This window comes from Lissotriton vulgaris, chromosome 5 (genome assembly GCF_964263255.1).
Source record: "Lissotriton vulgaris chromosome 5, aLisVul1.2, whole genome shotgun sequence".
Classification (NCBI taxonomy): domain Eukaryota; kingdom Metazoa; phylum Chordata; class Amphibia; order Caudata; family Salamandridae; genus Lissotriton; species Lissotriton vulgaris.
In genome coordinates, this window is record NC_141693.1 from 1,566,260,222 (window position 1) to 1,566,277,234 (window position 17,013).

General features: G+C 44.7%; 10 non-coding genes across 10 annotated transcripts; 7 read left to right on the forward strand and 3 right to left on the reverse strand.

Annotated features, from left to right (window-relative positions):
• The first annotated feature begins 771 nt into the window (after positions 1–771).
• On the forward strand, positions 772–843 carry TRNAT-UGU (transfer RNA threonine (anticodon UGU)). Its single transcript has one exon. It is a non-coding gene; the product is annotated as a tRNA-Thr (tRNA).
• Positions 844–2,012: 1,169 nt separating this feature from the next.
• TRNAI-UAU (transfer RNA isoleucine (anticodon UAU)) lies at positions 2,013–2,107 on the reverse strand. The gene is made up of 2 exons: positions 2,070–2,107; positions 2,013–2,048 (listed from the first exon to the last, which is right to left on the reverse strand). It is a non-coding gene; the product is annotated as a tRNA-Ile (tRNA).
• A 289-nt stretch (positions 2,108–2,396) lies between these two features.
• On the forward strand, positions 2,397–2,478 carry TRNAS-GCU (transfer RNA serine (anticodon GCU)). Its single transcript has one exon. It is a non-coding gene; the product is annotated as a tRNA-Ser (tRNA).
• Positions 2,479–3,067: 589 nt separating this feature from the next.
• Positions 3,068–3,139, forward strand: TRNAT-UGU (transfer RNA threonine (anticodon UGU)). Its single transcript has one exon. It is a non-coding gene; the product is annotated as a tRNA-Thr (tRNA).
• A 1,156-nt stretch (positions 3,140–4,295) lies between these two features.
• Positions 4,296–4,390, reverse strand: TRNAI-UAU (transfer RNA isoleucine (anticodon UAU)). The gene is made up of 2 exons: positions 4,353–4,390; positions 4,296–4,331 (listed from the first exon to the last, which is right to left on the reverse strand). It is a non-coding gene; the product is annotated as a tRNA-Ile (tRNA).
• Positions 4,391–4,679: 289 nt separating this feature from the next.
• Positions 4,680–4,761, forward strand: TRNAS-GCU (transfer RNA serine (anticodon GCU)). Its single transcript has one exon. It is a non-coding gene; the product is annotated as a tRNA-Ser (tRNA).
• Positions 4,762–5,350: 589 nt separating this feature from the next.
• TRNAT-UGU (transfer RNA threonine (anticodon UGU)) lies at positions 5,351–5,422 on the forward strand. Its single transcript has one exon. It is a non-coding gene; the product is annotated as a tRNA-Thr (tRNA).
• A 1,170-nt stretch (positions 5,423–6,592) lies between these two features.
• Positions 6,593–6,687, reverse strand: TRNAI-UAU (transfer RNA isoleucine (anticodon UAU)). The gene is made up of 2 exons: positions 6,650–6,687; positions 6,593–6,628 (listed from the first exon to the last, which is right to left on the reverse strand). It is a non-coding gene; the product is annotated as a tRNA-Ile (tRNA).
• Positions 6,688–6,976: 289 nt separating this feature from the next.
• Positions 6,977–7,058, forward strand: TRNAS-GCU (transfer RNA serine (anticodon GCU)). Its single transcript has one exon. It is a non-coding gene; the product is annotated as a tRNA-Ser (tRNA).
• Positions 7,059–7,647: 589 nt separating this feature from the next.
• Positions 7,648–7,719, forward strand: TRNAT-UGU (transfer RNA threonine (anticodon UGU)). The gene has a single exon. It is a non-coding gene; the product is annotated as a tRNA-Thr (tRNA).
• Positions 7,720–17,013: the final 9,294 nt, after the last annotated feature.

Consider the following 17,013-nt stretch of genomic DNA (forward strand, 5'->3'; position numbering starts at 1 on the left):
TGACCCTGAAAGTGATCTAAACTGATTTGAACTATTTATATGTGAGTTACTGATACTTGACAACCCAGAGCATATTATTTTCATATAAAGCAACACGTATTTTCATATAATTTTGGTGTAGTGTTTTTCTTTTTGAGTGCTATTGCGTGAAGTTACTTTTGGGTGGTCTGCAACCTTTACACTGTGCCTCTAAATGTTAGTCTTGCCCTAGGCCAGGCTACCTAATTCCAACACACTCTCTTTCAAGACACTGCCATAATCCACTAGAAGGGCCCAACTGACTATTCCATTATGGCATTTATGTCAAATAAAGGGAAGTATTTTGTGCTTAATTGAAATTAGATCTTTCATGAAGTGTCCAGAGGATTGCCTATTCCTCACTCCTGGCCTTCCAACCAGTTTGGATAGATAGAATGATAAGAAAGCATTTCTTACTCCTAAAGTTTCAGCCGTCTCAAGTGTATGAGTGTTAACATTTGTCTGCCCCACAGAGACAGATCACTTCTAATAAGTGAGTTCTCTATCTGTCACTGATTGCGGACATACTCAGTAGAGCTTTCAGTATGGTCATAAATGTGAATACTCTTATGTTCTCAAATCAAAATGGAGTTTTTACTACTTTCAAGAAAAGTGTCTTAAGCATGCTCTTCGATTTGTGCATGCATGTAGACATTCAAATGCAACTGCATTTCCATACAGAGTCTCAAAATCATAGATATCTTCATACCGCAGTAAGAATACATGTTGCGATTTACAAACTGCAGGCAGACCGGTCTTGTAGCTCAGTGGCAGAGCACTGGTCTTGTAAACCAGGGGTCATGAGTTCAAGCCTCATCAGGGCCTTTTTATATGTGTGTTTCTGTATGTTGTTTTCAAGTCATTCTTTCTAGGAGTCACACCTTGTCTTAAGTTTGCTTATTGACAAGCTTCCCTTTCCTGCTTTCATCTTATCAAGAAGACTTCATGAAAACCATTGAACCATAAACTATTGCCTCACCCCTTCCGATCGCCTGACGAACGCCTGACAAACGCCATGCTCACCCCGCCGGGCAAGCCCCGCCGGGCAAAGCCAAATAAGCCATGCATATTTAAAGTTCCTTTGAAAGGCAGAGCGAGGACTAGGACGTCTGTTCCGACTGAGTCTGCATCCACAGAAAGGATGAAATAAGGCTCTAGAAATTTCACCAAGGAGATATGAACTTCATCCCCCTTAAAATACTTTTTCTCCCAGATACCCCGTCTCTTAGTCAAATGAGGTTAATCTTCAAAACCCCACCCCCACTAACCATAAATATTCACCTCTCCTGCTGTCCATTCAATTGATACAAGGTATCTTGTACATGGAGAGCATGTGAGAAAAAGCAGAATTGCTTCATAGATTTGGTGCCCTTGGATGGGTGGGCTGGATAAAGAAGTGAACTTGGTTTCCGGAAAGGGAGTATCATGATGGGAATGAGGAAAAGAGAACATGGACCACATTCACAGGTTAGAAAAATAAATGTAATAGGTTGAATGGTTTTGAAAAGCTAACTTTGAGCAGGAATTGTTTTTTAAATTGCAAAGAACTAAAAAAGTCAATGTGGGATTGGAGGCACAATCTGAGCAGAAAGCCCCATAGGCTGCTATGGTGCAACTCTTATGTTGACTAGAAACTTTAATATGATGATGCTCTTCTTTTGATATTTCTTTGAGTTAAATTTTATTGTATGTAGCTGACACAGTACTGTTTGCAGCTCCTCAGTTTATGGTTATCCCCTGACAACAATGTATTCATCATATTTATTATTCTACAAAAGTATTTTTAAATGCACTGTTGTGGTGCTTGCATGCTATGCAAGATGGCACATCATGGAATGTTTATAAGGAGCATCGCATAGGATATGTGATATTTGGCACCTGGAGGAGTCGGACACGCAGATCCTGAAAAGAAGTAAAGACTCTCTAGCAAGAGCCGTCTTTATTCTGAGTCTAATCTTTACTTTTAGTGAAATGGTTTATGAAAACCAATCAGCTGCTCCAGGTGAGGCTCGAACTCACAACCTCGGCATGGCTCAGTGCAAGTACTGCTGTATAAGTACTGCGCGCTAACCAATTGCGCCACTGGAGCTTACTGTTTTCATTTCTCCCCATTTGAGCCATCTAGTTCTAACCAAGTAGATACTGCACTGCTCCATTATTCACTGTGCAAGATCGACTCACATGCTAGCATGTTATCATGACTATTAAAAATACAGTCCAAATGGAATAGATTTGATAATTCTGCTATATCGTGTGCTCTGTCTATTGAACACCCCATACATTTGCCGTTCTGACACAGTCTAGGATAAACTTATGCTTATTTGTAATTAGCACATAGTTAGAATTTCACCAAAAATGAAATATAAGCCCCTAAGGCAGACGAGGTGGCCGAGTGGTTAAGGCGATGGACTGCTAATCCATTGTGCTCTGCACGCGTGGGTTCGAATCCCAGCTTCGTCGGAAAGCCATCAGACACTCTTTTGAAGGTGAGCATGTCTCGTAGTACAATTACACTCTCTTTCAAGACACTGCCATAATCCACTAGAAGGGCCCAACTGACTATTCCATTATGGCATTTATGTCAAATAAAGGGAAGTATTTTGTGCTTAATTGAAATTAGATCTTTCATGAAGTGTCCAGAGGATTGCCTATTCCTCACTCCTGGCCTTCCAACCAGTTTGGATAGATAGACTGATAAGAAAGCATTTCTTACTCCTAAAGTTTCAGCCGTCTCAAGTGTATGCGTGTTTACATTTGTCTGCCCCACAGAGACAGATCACTTCTAATAAGTGAGTTCTCTATCTGTCACTGATTGCGGACATACTCAGTAGAGCTTTCAGTATGGTCATAAATGTGAATACTCTTATGTTCTCAAATCAAAATGGAGTTTTTCCTACTTTCAAGAAAAGTGTCTTAAGCATGCTCTTCGATTTGTGCACGCATGTAGACATTCAAATGCAACTGCATTTCCATACAGAGTCTCAAGATCATAGATATCTTCATACCGCAGTAAGAATACATGTTGCGATTTACAAACTGCAGGCAGACCGGCTTTGTAGCTCAGTGGCAGAGCACTGGTCTTGTAAACCAGGGGTCATGAGTTCAAGCCTCATCAGGGCCTTTTTATATGTGTGTTTCTGTATGTTGTTTTCAAGTCATTCTTTCTAGGAGTCACACCTTGTCTTAAGTTTGCTTATTGACAAGCTTCCCTTTCCTGCTTTCATCTTATCAAGAAGACTTCATGAAAACCATTGAACCATAAACTATTGCCTCACCCCTTCCGATCGCCTGACGAACGCCTGACAAACGCCATTCTCACCCCGCCGGGCAAAGCCAAATAAGCCATGCATATTTAAAGTTCCTTTGAAAGGCAGAGCGAGGACTAGGACGTCTGTTCCGACTGAGTCTGCATCCACAGAAAGGATGAAATAAGGCTCTAGAAATTTCACCAAGGAGATATGAACCTCATCCCCCTTAAAATACTTTTTCTCCCAGATACCCCGGCTCTTAGTCAAATGAGGTTAATCTTCAAAACCCCACCCCCACTAACCATAAATATTCACCTCTCCTGCTGTCCATTCAATTGATACAAGGTATCTTTTATATGGAGAGAATGTGAGAAAAAGCAGAATTGCTTCATAGATTTGGTGACCATGGATGGGTGGGCTGGATAAAGAAGTGAACTTGGTTTCTGGAAAGGGAGTATCATGATGGGAATGAGGAAAAGAGAACATGGACCACATTCACAGGTTAGAGAAATAAATGTAATAGGTTGAATGGTTTTGAAAAGCTAACTTTGAGCAGGAATTGTTTTTTAAAATTGCAAAGAACTAAAAAAGTCAATGTGGGATTGGAGGCACAATCTGAGCAGAAAGCACCATAAGCTGCTATGGTGCAACTCTTATGTTGACTAGAAACTTTAATATGATGATGCTCTTCTTTTGATATTTCTTTGAGTTAAATTTTATTGTATGTAGCTGACACAGCACTGTTTGCAGCTCCTCAGTTTATGGTTATCCCGTGACAACAATGTATTCATCATATTTATTATTCTACAAAAGTATTTTTAAATGCACTGATGTGGTGTTTGCATGCTATGCAAGATGGTACATCATTGAATGTTTATAAGGAGCATCGCATAGGATATGTGATATTTGGCACCTGGAGGAGTCGGACACGCAGATCCTGAAAAGAAGTTAAGACTCTCTAGCAAGAGCCGTCTTTATTCTGAGTCTAATCTTTACTTTTAGTGAAATGGTTTATGAAAACCAATCAACTGCTCCAGGTGAGGCTCGAACTCACAACCTCGGCATGGCTCAGTGCAAGTACTGCTGTATAAGTACCGCGCGCTAACCGATTGCGCCACTGGAGCTTACTGTTTTCATTTCTCCCCATTTGAGCCATCTAGTGCTAACCAAGTAGATACTGCACTGCTCCATTATTCACTGTGCGAGATCGACTCACATGCTAGCATGTTATCATGACTATTAAAAATACAGTCCAAATGGAATAGATTTGATAATTCTGCTATATCGTGTGCTCTGTCTATTGAACACCCCATACATTTGCCGTTCTGACACAGTCTAGGATAAACTTATGCTTATTTGTAATTAGCACATAGTTAGAATTTTACCAAAAATGAAATATAGGCCCCTAAGGCAGACGAGGTGGCCGAGTGGTTAAGGCGATGGACTGCTAATCCATTGTGCTCTGCACGCGTGGGTTCGAATCCCAGCTTCGTCCGAAAGCCATTAGACACTCTTTTGAAGGTGAGCATGTCTCGTAGTACAATTACACTCTCTTTCAAGACACTGCCATAATCCACTAGAAGGCCCCAACTGACTATTCCGTTATGGCATTTATGTCAAATAAAGGGAAGTATTTTGTGCTTAATTGAAATTAGATCTTTCATGAAGTGTCCAGAGGATTGCCTATTCCTCACTCCTGGCCTTCCAACCAGTTTGGATAGATAGACTGATAAGAAAGCATTTCTTACTCCTAAAGTTTCAGCCGTCTCAAGTGTATGAGTGTTTACATTTGTCTGCCCCACAGAGACAGATCACTTCTAATAAGTGAGTTCTCTATCTGTCACTGATTGCGGACATACTCTCTAGAGCTTTCAGTATGGTCATAAATGTGAATACTCTTATGTTCTCAAATCAAAATGGAGTTTTTCCTACTTTCAAGAAAAGTGTCTTAAGCATGCTCTTCGATTTGTGCACGCATGTAGACATTCAAATGCAACTGCATTTCCATACAGAGTCTCAAGATCATAGATATCTTCATACCGCAGTAAGAATACATGTTGCGATTTACAAACTGCAGGCAGACCGGCCTTGTAGCTCAGTGGCAGAGCACTGGTCTTGTAAACCAGGGGTCATGAGTTCAAGCCTCATCAGGGCCTTTTTATATGTGTGTTTCTGTATGTTGTTTTCAAGTCATTCTTTCTAGGAGTCACACCTTGTCTTAAGTTTGCTTATTGACAAGCTTCCCTTTCCTGCTTTCATCTTATCAAGAAGACTTCATGAAAACCATTGAACCATAAACTATTGCCTCACCCCTTCCGATCGCCTGACGAACGCCTGACAAACGCCATTCTCACCCCGCCGGGCAAGCCCCGCCGGGCAAAGCCAAATAAGCCATGCATATTTAAAGTTCCTTTGAAAGGCAGAGCGAGGACTAGGACGTCTGTTCCGACTGAGTCTGCATCCACAGAAAGGATGAAATAAGGCACTAGAAATTTCACCAAGGAGATATGAACCTCATCCCCCTTAAAATACTTTTTCTCCCAGATACCCCGGCTCTTAGTCAAATGAGGTTAATCTTCAAAACCCCACCCCCACTAACCATAAATATTCACCTCTCCTGCTGTCCATTCAATTGATACAAGGTATCTTTTATATGGAGAGAATGTGAGAAAAAGCCGAATTGCTTCATAGATTTGGTGACCATGGATGGGTGGGCTGGATAAAGAAGTGAACTTGGTTTCTGGAAAGGGAGTATCATGATGGGAATGAGGAAAAGAGAACATGGACCACATTCACAGGTTAGAGAAATAAATGTAATAGGTTGAATGGTTTTGAAAAGCTAACTTTGAGCAGGAATTGTTTTTTAAAATTGCAAAGAACTAAAAAAGTCAATGTGGGATTGGAGGCACAATCTGAGCAGAAAGCACCATAAGCTGCTATGGTGCAACTCTTATGTTGACTTGAAACTTTAATATGATGATGCTCTTCTTTTGATATTTATTTGAGTTAAATTTTATTGTATGTAGCTGACACAGCACTGTTTGCAGCTCCTCAGTTTATGGTTATCCCGTGACAACAATGTATTCATCATATTTATTACTCTACAAAAGTATTTTTAAATGCACTGATGTGGTGTTTGCATGCTATGCAAGATGGTACATCATTGAATGTTTATAAGGAGCATCGCATAGGATATGTGATATTTGGCACCTGGAGGAGTCGGACACGCAGATCCTGAAAAGAAGTTAAGACTCTCTAGCAAGAGCCGTCTTTATTCTGAGTCTAATCTTTACTTTTAGTGAAATGGTTTATGAAAACCAATCAGCTGCTCCAGGTGAGGCTCGAACTCACAACCTCGGCATGGCTCAGTGCAAGTACTGCTGTATAAGTACCGCGCGCTAACCTATTGCGCCACTGGAGCTCACTGTTTTCATTTCTCCCCATTTGAGCCATCTAGTGCTAACCAAGTAGATACTGCACTGCTCCATTATTCACTGTGCAAGATCGACTCACATGCTAGCATGTTATCAGGACTATTAAAAATACAGTCCAAATGGAATAGATTTGATAATTCTGCTATATCGTGTGCTCTGTCTATTGAACACCCCATACATTTGCCGTTCTGACACAGTCTAGGATAAACTTATGCTTATTTGTAATTAGCACATAGTTAGAATTTTACCAAAAATGAAATATAGGCCCCTAAGGCAGACGAGGTGGCTGAGTGGTTAAGGCGATGGACTGCTAATCCATTGTGCTCTGCACGCGTGGTTTCGAATCCCACCTTCGTCGGAAAGCCATCAGACACTCTTTTGAAGGTGAGCATGGCTCGTAGTACAATTACACTCTCTTTCAAGACACTGCCATAATCCACTAGAAGGGCCCAACTGACTATTCCATTATGGCATTTATGTCAAATAAAGGGAAGTATTTTGTGCTTAATTGAAATTAGATCTTTCATGAAGTGTCCAGAGGATTGCCTATTCCTCACTCCTGGCCTTCCAACCAGTTTGGATAGATAGACTGATAAGAAAGCATTTCTTACTCCTAAAGTTTCAGCCGTCTCAAGTGTATGAGTGTTTACATTTGTCTGCCCCACAGAGACAGATCACTTCTAATAAGTGAGTTCTCTATCTGTCACTGATTGCGGACATACTCAGTAGAGCTTTCAGTATGGTCATAAATGTGAATACTCTTATGTTCTCAAATCAAAATGGAGTTTTTCCTACTTTCAAGAAAAGTGTCTTAAGCATGCTCTTCGATTTGTGCACGCATGTAGACATTCAAATTCAACTGCATTTCCATACAGAGTCTCAAAATCATAGATATCTTCATACCGCAGTAAGAATACATGTTGCGATTTACAAACTGCAGGCAGACCGGCCTTGTAGCTCAGTGGCAGAGCACTGGTCTTGTAAACCAGGGGTCATGAGTTCAAGCCTCATCAGGGCATTTTTATATGTGTGTTTCTGTATGTTGTTTTCAAGTCATTCTTTCTAGGAGTCACACCTTGTCTTAAGTTTGCTTATTGACAAGCTTCCCTTTCCTGCTTTCATCTTATCAAGAAGACTTCATGAAAACCATTGAACCATAAACTTTTGCCTCACCCCTTCCAATCGCCTGACGAACTCCTGACAAACGCCATTCTCACCCCGCCGGGCAAGCCCTGCCGGGCAAAGCCAAATAAGCCATGCATATTTAAAGTTCCTTTGAAAGGCAGAGCGAGGACTAGGACGTCTGTTCCGACTGAGTCTGCATCCACAGAAAGGATGAAATAAGGCACTAGAAATTTCACCAAGGAGATATGAACTTCATCCCCCTTAAAATACTTTTTCTCCCAGATACCCCGGCTCTTAGTCAAATGAGGTTAATCTTCAAAACCCCACCCCCACTAACCATAAATATTCACCTCTCCTGCTGTCCATTCAATTGATACAAGGTATTGTTAAAAAGGGGTTCCAAAGACAACCAGTAACCAAAGACCCTTTTTATGTTGCCCGGCTGTATCGCCTCTATGACCCACCAATGTTAACCAATGAAGAAGCAGGCGCTGGAGACGGGAAGGCAGGAAACGAGGATTTTATTCTCTCCGGAGGAGAACACATCAATTCAGACAGCAAGTATCGTCACGAGGTGCTCTAACCACATCTCTGAGGCCTGGCCTCTTATACTAGGGTTTTATGACCTTTATTGCACATAACACATTCTCGCAACACTTTAGTATTTGAAAGAACATCCTCGGAATCTCCCCTCCAGGCCCGTTCCCACATACATTTACAGTTGGATTCCCCACCCCCGGTCACAACAGGTGATGGTTGTCGCACAGCAGGGCATTCCGCCGATTCACGGAATGCATGGGGTTTATCGGATCTCATAGGGTGGGGGCTTTGATCGGCTCGAGGGTCTTTTGATGGGGAGGGGAAGCTTCCTACTGTACGGGGTAATAAACAGTATCCGCAAGGCCAGGTGGCGGCCTGGGAACAAGGATGACAAACGGGGATACAGGAAAAGGGGGTTTGTATCAAAAGGATCTGAGGCCATGAAAGGAATGAGGGGAGCTGTCGCGCTGGGAACAGGATGGGATTCTGTGGTGAAGCTGCGCTGAAGTGGGGTTTATGACCCAGGGCATGAGAGAGCGGGGGTTGTCAGTGTGCGGGGGGATGCTTGCGAGGTTAAGAGAGAGAGAGAGACGCGCTGGCTATCAGCGAGGGGCAGGGAGGCCATGGTGCTCAAAATGGCTGCCGCTTACGCGCACGAATGGGCTCGAAAAGGGGGGGCAAGATGGCGCAGATAATGTTCACCAAGCTTGTACTAATTTTTCACAGTCCTCCCTTTAACATTTCCAAGACATCTTGCTGGCCTATTTCCTATCTATACCTATTGCAGCGGTCATAAGTAAGGGAGAGGGGACTTAGGCAAAGGAACTGTGCATATAGATCATATTATAAACATCACATTGAAAAATCTCATCATCTAGTAAACGGGTTCATTGTTAAGTTGGTTGTAGGAAAAATCATCGTAATGCAATATCAGACTAGAATTACGTAGTGAGGGCGTTGGGTACAGATCATAGGTACTTATAGTCATTCGAAATAGGAGCTGGTAAGTTATCATATAAGTAAGTCCTTTTTTTCTTTTTTTTGTACTCGGCGGGAGCATAGTCAGTCCAATGATGATTGGGAGAGAAATGAGATATAATAAAAATAAAAATCAGAGTTCTCAGTGTCTAGGCCGTCTTCTGTTGGCACTGTTGAGCACCTGGATTACCTATCAGCAGAAATGTTCATGTGGATTGAGTCTTTGGAGGTCTGCGGGCAGGGGTACATTTTGTTTTGTTTCGCCAGACCCCATAGGAGAAATGCGCTACGGTTTTGGAGCAGGTGCACTTTCTTTTGTAACGCAGAGCATAGATTTGCAATAAAAAATGCGATTGTTCCTGAATTGTGAGATCTGTTTGTTTCTTGAATCTGTGTGGTGAGCATTTCCAGTCGCTTCCATCATCTTCAAGGCGTTCAGCAGCGGGTAGAACCGCATACTTCGTTCATCTATTCTTTAGAGGCGACCCTTGGTGGAGTTCTAGGTCACCGTTCTAAGATTAACATAGTTCGTGGTCTACTTAGTCGGAGCTCCCTCCCTTCTGACGCAGGGAGTACTCTTCTCTGGGTAGCTCAGTAGGATCTGGAGGAACTTGGGAGTTCCGGTGGAAAGGTGCGGGTGTGAACGGTCCTTATGGTAGGTCGGAGGAGGGGGGGATGGAGCAAGGCCAGGTCGGGAACAGATCAGGGGGACGGAGAGTTTGCGACAGGCGGGTCCGTAACCATGTTCAGAGAGCGGGGACTTTTTGGCACACGTTGATCATAGAGCAGGGGCTTCAGGTCAGCCCTTTCCTTAGCTTTGTCTGAAACAGTGCCCCGTCCTGCGTCTCCTTACTGCTGTGGTCTCGCCTCGGCCTCCGTCGCTGATGTTCCACAATCCGCAGTCAGGCCGCGTGCTCCCACATCCGGTCTCTTTCTCCTCCGACAGTGATACCCTTAAATGAGTTTTGAAAAGACAGTCTTTAGAGATATTGCAGAAGAAGGTAATTACATAAATCTATTTCTCTCCCAACACCAAGCAACTGGGGTAAGCACTCGCTACATTGGAGATTCTTGCGGTTAACGTATAAACAATTGATGATGGGTTTGCTGGATTCCTTACAACTTCCTTTTGCTGGCTAATTCTTTGGCGCTTTGATGGTTATTACGTTCATTTGTAATAGGTACGAGGTCTGGTACTCATTTATTGCATACGTCTATTATAGTAGATGTCAGTTCTTCCGGTAGAGACCCATTTCCCTAGTACGAGTTTTGCAAGGCTAGGCTGGCCTTCAGGGCCTTGTATTTTACAAAAAGTGCAACGTGCTATTCACCACAGTCTGATGTGCATCCTTCTGAGGGGTGAACATAGGCTAAACAAGTCTGCATTACATAAAAACATCTTATTTACAACAAGGCTTACTGCAACAAGTTCTTTCGATTTTCGATCTAATTTTCAACTTTGCACACATCTTTCTAACTTTCTATATAAATCCTCGCAACCTGGTTACTACAAAAACTCGGGGGGTGGTTTGCGGTAATTATTGAACTTATCCTCGGGGAAGGAGGGATCTTATGGAAAACAATTAGGGACACAGTGAAATTAGAGCAGGGGGCGTTTTTCAGGCTCTCGTTCAGGGCAGCTGACACCAAACTGGGGGCATTTTGGGATGACGGAGGTGTCTCGATCATTTCTTACTGTTCGGGGTGTAGAGGCAATTTGGAATGGGGATGGTCGCATTACCACAGACATATTTTATCATAGAAGCCACTGACAAATGGTTCCCTGGCTGTGGGTCAAATTTAGGGAACCTCAGTCGTCTTACCTGTCCCTTTCCTTTTGGCCAATTTAAATTTCATCCATATTTAGCAGAAAAGGAGAGGTAGTAACGTGGTACCGATACAATTTATTTAGGACAAATTTGTGCAAATACTTATGGTATTTGGGGCCAATCAGGAGGTGCACCAGGTTCGTCAATTAGGTGCCAGTCGCTAGGAAGAGGGAAAGTGTGGAGGGGTGAAAGAGTGAGAGAGAGAGAGAGAGAGAGAGAGAGAGAGAGAAAGAGAGAGAGAGAGAGAGAGAAAGAGAGAGAGAGAGACAATAGGCCAAACAGTACACATGGGACATGGAGAATGACCTTGTATTGTTTGGGCTATTCAGTGCGTTACCCAACGTTAGACGTTTCAGGTCTATGTTAGGATGTAGAGAGCATGCAGTTTTGGGACAGAAGAGCATTAGATCTGGTATAAAAAGGTCGTGCATTGGGTAGGGCGTCCTTTTTGTGTCGTCTTGTAGCGGTAGTCCGTTTTCATGCATCGGGCGTGACGTGGCTCCAGATTCCTTACGGTACCCTAATCGGGACCCCAATGTAATCTGCAGAGGGAAAAAGGAGGGAAAAAAAGGGGGAGGTGGGGGAACAACGTTCGAACACATCAAATGTACGGGCACGAAAAGTCCGTTACTTACTGCATACTCGTACTCATCTCTTCGGGATATAATCCTTAGGGTCTTTGTCTCTGCAGTCAAGGGGGGCGGGCAATGTGATAGGTGGTTCATGGGGGGTTCGAGGATGGCATGAAGGATCGTGTGTAGGGGGACGCTAAAAAAGGAATCAGAGGTGCCTAGCGTGAGGTACCCGGTTTTGTAGATGTATCTGGCCATCGGGATCCTTAAATCATTCCCAAAGCTGTGAGGTCCTAAGGCATATCAGTTCTTCATTCAACCCGGTACCTCAGTACCTTCGACCACCATATCCTTATAACATTTCATCAATCACGCCGCTTTACTTTACCCATTCTCAGACGTCGAGGTCCTTCTTCATATGTCAGTCCCTGAGCTTAGTCGCATATTTTGGAGGCAACGTATCATACCTGGGATCCGATCATCAATCCGGGGCCGGACAATCATTTCTCGGATAACCTTAAAAAAAGAGCAGAACGGTTGCGCGCAGAAAAACCCTCCCGCCGATACCCACATTTACAAAAGTATGCGATGCCTATTCATAGTTTTTAAGACTTTTATTTGTATAATCATTCAGTACGTAAAATGTGAGAGCACAATCATAATTTGGCCTGATATGTCGTCGATGGAGGTACATACAGTAGGGGGTTATTTTATAACACAAGAACATGTAAAAAAGGCCTAATTTATTATTTGCAAGTAACTAAAAATATTTCATTGCGTGACGAGGGAACCAGGGGCAATTTAGTTCATAAATGGAAACACAGTCAAGCTCATAGGAATCGTATTTCCTAGATGTAAACCGTGGGTGTGCATCATAGGCGACGTCATGTACCAGTTACAATAAATATCAAAAAATAAATCGTTCATTGAAATCAACATTTTTACGGAACCCCTCTCAAACGTTCGCCAAGTGAATCCTCCTCCCTTTCCCCTCGAGTGCACAATGGTTCGTATATATCTTAGTACATCAAGTTTCATTAGTTAAGGAACACCACGAGGCGTCCGTTAGTTTCCATTGATACCGGCGCCATTTTGGGCGAGGCCGGCTTAGTCCGGAAGTAGCACCAGGGGAAAAATATCCTCGACGATTGGCGGTTGGACCAGGGTCCCTTTCGGCAGTTCAAAAGAAAATTGTGCTAACAGAGGGGCTGGTGGTGTGGACCGTCAATCAAGAGAGGGAGGGGGTAGAGTCTTTCTTACCGGGTCACGTTGATGCTCAGCCGGAACTTACTCGAGTTCGTTAGCCCATAATGTTCCTGGGTGGTTCAGACGGAAGCTGATGCAGACACGAAAGCACCGCCATCTTGTTGCTGTGCCGTGGTTATTTCATTAGTGATCAATGCAGCTGTTCCCCTCCGGAAGCCTGAAGGGGCTGAGGGCTCTTGGGACTTTGGTAGAATCTTCAAAGTCGAGGGGATGTTTGTCGATGGTGGGGGCTTGCACCCAGGTGGGCAAATGCCCGAGTTGCAATTTCGGACAAAGTTACTCCAGCGGCCTAGACCCGCCTTTCGAGGGCCCAGACGCCATTTTGAGACCCTGTGGCAGCCACCTTTGTCGCATCCATCGGGAGTGGAAGAAACTTCTTGTGATGGCGAAGGACAGAGCATCATGCTGCTGGAGCAGGACATTTTGGTTCGGGGCGCCAGGGTGCAGCAATGGAGCCTTCGTCTGGGGAGGTGAGAGAGGCTCGTCCGTGCCGCCTTCCTCTCCCGGCGCATCCTACGCTGCCCCTTGGAATCAGGGGCGCACATGATGACCACCCTACACCCCTGATTCCGACTCTTGGGGGACCACTGTACATCCGGTGCTCCGTAAATATGCCCGTCGGACATTGTGTGTCCTGTGTTATGCAAGTATACCAGTCGGGCATTATGTGTCCTGTGCAGCGTAGGTATATGGCCGTCGCCCGGCTGGAGGACATCGGCGCCGGACCAGGGCAGGGAAGCCTCCTATCTGTGGAGGTGGAAGAGGCTCGTCCGCGTCGCCTCTTCCTCCCTGCCCACCCTGCATCCGTTCGCTGGAGGAATTCGTGATGGCCGGACCAGGAGATACGAGGGAGGGGGTCATTTGCAGCCGCCCCCTCCCTACTCGCGGCCCGGGGGACGCCATCCCTGGAAGGGCAGTATGGGAAGACCATTTCATTGCCTGCTTGGTGGAGCCTCCAGGACCTTCTCGCCAGCAATCTCCTTTTTGGCCCATGGTTGTTGGCAGGCCCCGCCCCACACGTGCTATGTGTTTCGGATGGGCGGGACCATCGAACTGTTACATTTCGAGGACTTCCGGAGTGAGCATAACATGTTTTGTATTTTTCCTATTAGTCAAGTTTGCTTTTTAGAGAGTTCTACTAGTTATTCTATTTACTGTTGGTTGTGTGTTTTTCTTTACCGTAATTAAATCCTAAGTTATATAATAGACGCTTGGTTTCCTTGAGTCCTTTCTCTAATGGGGGTTGTTTACACTGATCTGCAATTGTGTTTGGTTTTCAGAGTGGGGGAGCAACAGAGAGCAATCAGTCCCAAAACTCTAACATGTCGTTAAAATTGGTCTGACGAAATCTGTGCCATCGAGCATAATCAAACGGTGTGGTTCTATCTGTCCTGTCCGCACTAGTCTGATTGGTTTTTATTTCGCGTCTTTTCCCTTTCTGTCGGTCTGTCCTTTCTGTCGACCCTCCGTTCTTACCTATGCTCTGCAAAGTCGGGCATTGGGCTTTCCAGTGCCCGAGACGTTTACAGAAAGCACATTGGTTCTGTTTTAAATCTATTCGTCCTGTGCGTAGTGTCGGGGGATTACCTTCGGGTCGTTGTGTTCCGGGGTTGATTTGTCGGCACACCCCTTTACACCGTTCTCCTTTCATATCTACTCCTCGGGACTGCGCCATCGCTGGCCCTTCACCTTTCCTAAATTCGTCGTCTTCCCTTCGTCGGGTGGCTTCTTTGCGCCACATACCGAGACTATCGAGCATAATAGGTGTTGTTTCATTCCTACGAAGGGCTATTTCTACCGTCTCTATTTTGTCAAGATCAAAGGATCCTCTCAGTGGCCACTGACTTTCTCGATCCTTTTTCGTATATTTATGCCACAGCTCACTATAGGCTATAGCGATCAGTCCATGCTTCATGAACATGTCCTTATTAGGGGTGCCTTCCAGCGGAGCCGGATGGTTCATCTCTAATAAGCGGTCCGGGTAAAACAGGCTACTAACCAGTGGGGAGAAGACAGGCATGACGGATCACAATGGGATAATAGTCAGCACCACCTATCTTATCACTGCGTGCAAAGACTAGACAGAATATTTCTATTCTACGTTGTTTGCACGTAGTGAATACCTCATGAATCAATTTCGATCAATCAATGTTAGGTCAAAAATAAAAAATCAATATGGTCAATGGGGAGAATAAGTAAGCTCGCTAAGGTTCGCGTCACCTACCCTTTCACTATCTGTAAAGAGGGGACCTAATCTTCCCTGTTTTCAGACAGAGAATCTCCAGAAAACAATCTATAACAGTTAATCAATGGGGGGAAGGGGCAATTGTTCAGTAGGGGAGAAAAATAGGTCCGACGGGTGCGTACCTATCCTTCGCTGTTTATAAAGGGAGAGCCTGTTGTTTCTCCGTTTGTAGACAGTGAATCTCCAATAAATTAACAAAAAGTAATACTAGTATTTTCTCAACAATTATCGATCACTTTCAATTATCTATCACTTTCGCAATTCGTCGTGTTTACACGACCTTACCCGGACCGCATGGACAGTTTCTTGTCTTCCGAATCCAGCGCCCGATCGTCCTCTTCTCTTCGTACTTCTCGTGGCACTCCTGATGGTTCCCAGTCAGGACCGCAGATCACTCGAGAGAGGTCTGTTCGGAACCAGTGAAGTTCGGATGATCGGCTGTCAGACGAGGGTCTATCGGACAGGGTACCTTCCGGTCGTTGCAGTCGTTCACTCTGTCGTCAGGACCTCTCCCACTGGATCCACGAGTCGCTGATGGGCCCCACGTTGGGCGCCAATTGTTAAAAAGGGGTTCCAAAGACAACCAGTAACCAAAGACCCTTTTTATGTTGCCCGGCTGTATCGCCTCTATGACCCACCAATGTTAACCAATGAAGAAGCAGGCGCTGGAGACGGGAAGGCAGGAAACGAGGATTTTATTCTCTCCGGAGGAGAACACATCAATTCAGACAGCAAGTATCGTCACGAGGTGCTCTAACCACATCTCTGAGGCCTGGCCTCTTATACTAGGGTTTTATGACCTTTATTGCACATAACACATTCTCGCAACACTTTAGTATTTGAAAGAACATCCTCGGAATCTCCCCTCCAGGCCCGTTCCCACATACATTTACAGTTGGATTCCCCACCCCCGGTCACAACAGGTGATGGTTGTCGCACAGCAGGGCATTCCGCCGATTCACGGAATGCATGGGGTTTATCGGATCTCATAGGGTGGGGGCTTTGATCGGCTCGAGGGTCTTTTGATGGGGAGGGGAAGCTTCCTACTGTACGGGGTAATAAACAGTATCCGCAAGCCCAGGTGGCGGCCTGGGAACAAGGATGACAAACGGGGATACAGGAAAAGGGGGTTTGTATCAAAAGGATCTGAGGCCATGAAAGGAATGAGGGGAGGTGTCGCGCTGGGAACAGGATGGGATTCTGTGGTGAAGCTGCGCTGAAGTGGGGTTTATGACCCAGGGCATGAGAGAGCGGGGGTTGTCAGTGTGCGGGGGGATGCTTGCGAGGTTAAGAGAGAGAGAGAGACGCGCTGGCTATCAGCGAGGGGCAGGGAGGCCATGGTGCTCAAAATGGCTGCCGCTTACGCGCACGAATGGGCTCGAAAAGGGGGGGCAAGATGGCGCAGATAATGTTCACCAAGCTTGTACTAATTTTTCACAGTATCTTGTACATGGAGAGAATGTGAGAAAAAGCAGAATTGCTTCATAGATTTGGTGACCTTGGATGGGTGGGCTGGATAAAGAAGTGAACTTGGTTTCCGGAAAGGGAGTATCATGATGGGAATGAGGAAAAGAGAACATGGACCACATTCACAGGTTAGAGAAATAAATGTAATAGGTTGAATGGTTTTGAAAAGCTAGCTTTCAGCAGGAATTGTTTTTTAAAATTGCAAAGAACTAAAAAAGTCAATGTGGGGTTGGAGGCACAATCTGAGCAGAAAGCACCATAATCTGCTATGGTGCAACTCTTATGTTGACT